This window comes from Trachymyrmex cornetzi, unplaced genomic scaffold, assembly GCF_001594075.2.
Source record: "Trachymyrmex cornetzi isolate Tcor2-1 unplaced genomic scaffold, Tcor1.1 scaffold1304, whole genome shotgun sequence".
NCBI lineage: Eukaryota > Metazoa > Arthropoda > Insecta > Hymenoptera > Formicidae > Trachymyrmex > Trachymyrmex cornetzi.
In genome coordinates, this window is record NW_017295878.1 from 8,087 (window position 1) to 10,639 (window position 2,553).

The 2,553-nt window shown below is 31.7% G+C and overlaps 1 pseudogene; it reads left to right on the forward strand.

Annotated features, from left to right (window-relative positions):
- Nucleotides 1-1,065, forward strand: part of LOC108770656 (putative nuclease HARBI1) — a 6,212-nt pseudogene extending 5,147 nt beyond the window's left edge.
- Nucleotides 1,066-2,553: the final 1,488 nt, after the last annotated feature.

Below are 2,553 nucleotides of genomic sequence, written 5' to 3' on the forward strand. Positions count from 1 at the left end.
TTGGCTTAGCGCCGAGACACTACCAGTGTCTCCAGATAATTTTATCTGTGCTAATTTTTTATGTTATTTTGTGCATGATTTCTGAGTTGAAACTGTGTTTATATTATTTTTATATCGCCATTTCGTAAGTATTTAAATTTATCAAAATTAAGTTTATCAAAATATTAAGAGCAAACACCGTCATATATGAGATGTCTATATTTCTTTTAATTGAATTTTTTGCATAGTTCATTTTTCCTCTTTTCCCCTAATGTTAAAAAAATAGAGGAACGTTGAAAACCATACAAGAAATTCAGCTGAAAAGAACAAGCCTAATATAAGATCATTTTTATTCCTGATGAAATTAACTGAAATGTTTACGAAATATCGCGGTACAAAAATAGTACAAATGCAACTCCAACCCCGAACTTATGCATAAGTCTTTATAATACAATTCAAATTATTAAAAAATTAAATATCATATTTATGTTATTTGTTAGAAATTGTTTATGTAATATTCTTCATATTCAGAATATACCTAATAATATTCTTCAGCAAACAATGATTTGTTGAACGATAATATTAAATTTATGTAAATAAGCAATAAACATAAATGAAAATTTGCTTTCTGTTTAGGCTGTTTGTGATGATAGGATGCGATTTACACATATCTATGTTGGGAATGTAGGTTCAGTTCATGATTCTCGAGTTTTCCAGTTATCAGCCGTACAGCAATATATTAATGATTTAACTAAATTTCCAAATGATACGCACATAATTGGAGATGCTGCTTACGGATTACATCAGCATCTTTTAGATCCTTATCCTGATAATGGCCATCTCACCCAGCGTCAAAAAAATTATAATTTTTGCTTTTCTTCTATCAGAATGTTAATAGAAAGAGCGTATGCTTATTTAAAATGGCAATGGAGAAGTCTGTTACATGTCTTGGCAGTGAATGACTTGAAATTTGCTTCTTACCATATATTTACATGCTGTGTGCTGCATAATATTTGTTTACTTCAGAAAGATGAATTGGATTTGCAAGAGCGATTTATGTTCATTAGAGGACAAGCAGAAGTATAACAAGAAAGAATTATTGAATGTAATGACAGAAATGCTGCAGTAACGAAAAGAAATAATATATGTACAAATTTAAATATGGTGAACTAAACGAAAGTAAGTTTAAATAGCATATGAAATATGAATAAGATATATTTCCATTTGTAATAATAATATATATTAAAGGTATACATATTTCTTTTGATATACTGTTTATTTATAACAACATATTATTACAGTCAATGTTTATTATATTTATAGGCAAGAAATATAATACGTTGGAGACAAAATGATTTGTAGATGTCCACTAATTGTAAGGAGGCCTGACTCGAAGCTTTGTGGTCGGCTGCAGCGTTTCGTCCTGGTCCCACACTACTAGACTCATTAGTAAGACGATGTAGTGTGGAACCTGCCTTAGACGCCTGGAATGAATCCAGAATGATGTTCTATTTAAAGGGAATTCGCGTGACTGCGGTGCTCACGCGAATTGAGTGAGTTCCATGTACCTCTAGTGGCGAGTCGCTACAGATTCAAGAAAATGCTGCTACAAGACAAAAAAATGCATGAAGAATCGATGGCACGACAAGATAAACTACAGGATATATTACAACAATTTCTTCAGAAATAATGACATGAAAGTGATTTTACTTTAAGCGCGATCTCTCTTTTAGTTAACACTGGTATAATAAGATAGTGTTATTGTATTCCAAATTACAAAGTTCCCATTTTATTTATCGAAAAGTTTGAAAAAGTACAATCAATCTTTTTAAAACTTTTATTTTTTAAATGTTAAGATGATATAATCATACATATAATATATTTGCAATTTATGTTCTTAAATTTCATTGCTATAAAAGATATCATAAAAGATGTGATACATATAAGTATAAGAGATCAATACATATTCATTATTTGGAGAGGGCTCCTTTTGCCTACAAATTTTTTGCCTACAGCACCTTTTGCCTACATCTCTTTTGCCTACATCTCTTTTGCCTACAAACTAACCCTAACCAAACCATTTGTTGGTGTGAGGTAGCCCTCATTTCGCGTGGAAGGTTGTAAACTGTAGGCAATAATGTATGTAGGCAATCGAGCTGTAGGCAATAGTACATGTAGGCAAAATAACTCCGCTTTTAAAATTTTTATTTGTGTGCAAAAGCGCATTTAGACAATCGAGTTCTAGGCAATAGTACATGTAGGCAGTAGTACATGTAGACAAAAGTAACTACTTTTCTAAAATTTTTATTTGTGCGCAAAAGTGCATGTAGGCAATAGAGCTGTAAGCAATAATACTTGTAGGCAATACCAGGTATGTAAATATGAAACCGGAATTTATCAATAGATGGCCATAGCTGTCAATGTAGTTGTCGTCAGACCGCGTCATTGACTCCATTTCCTTATTCTAACATCTGAGAAAGATTTTCAACTCACAACAATACAAGTTTCATACAACAGTATAGTTTGTAATAGCGTTGAACATGTCGAATTTTGTGCCTGGAAACTACGATTTGC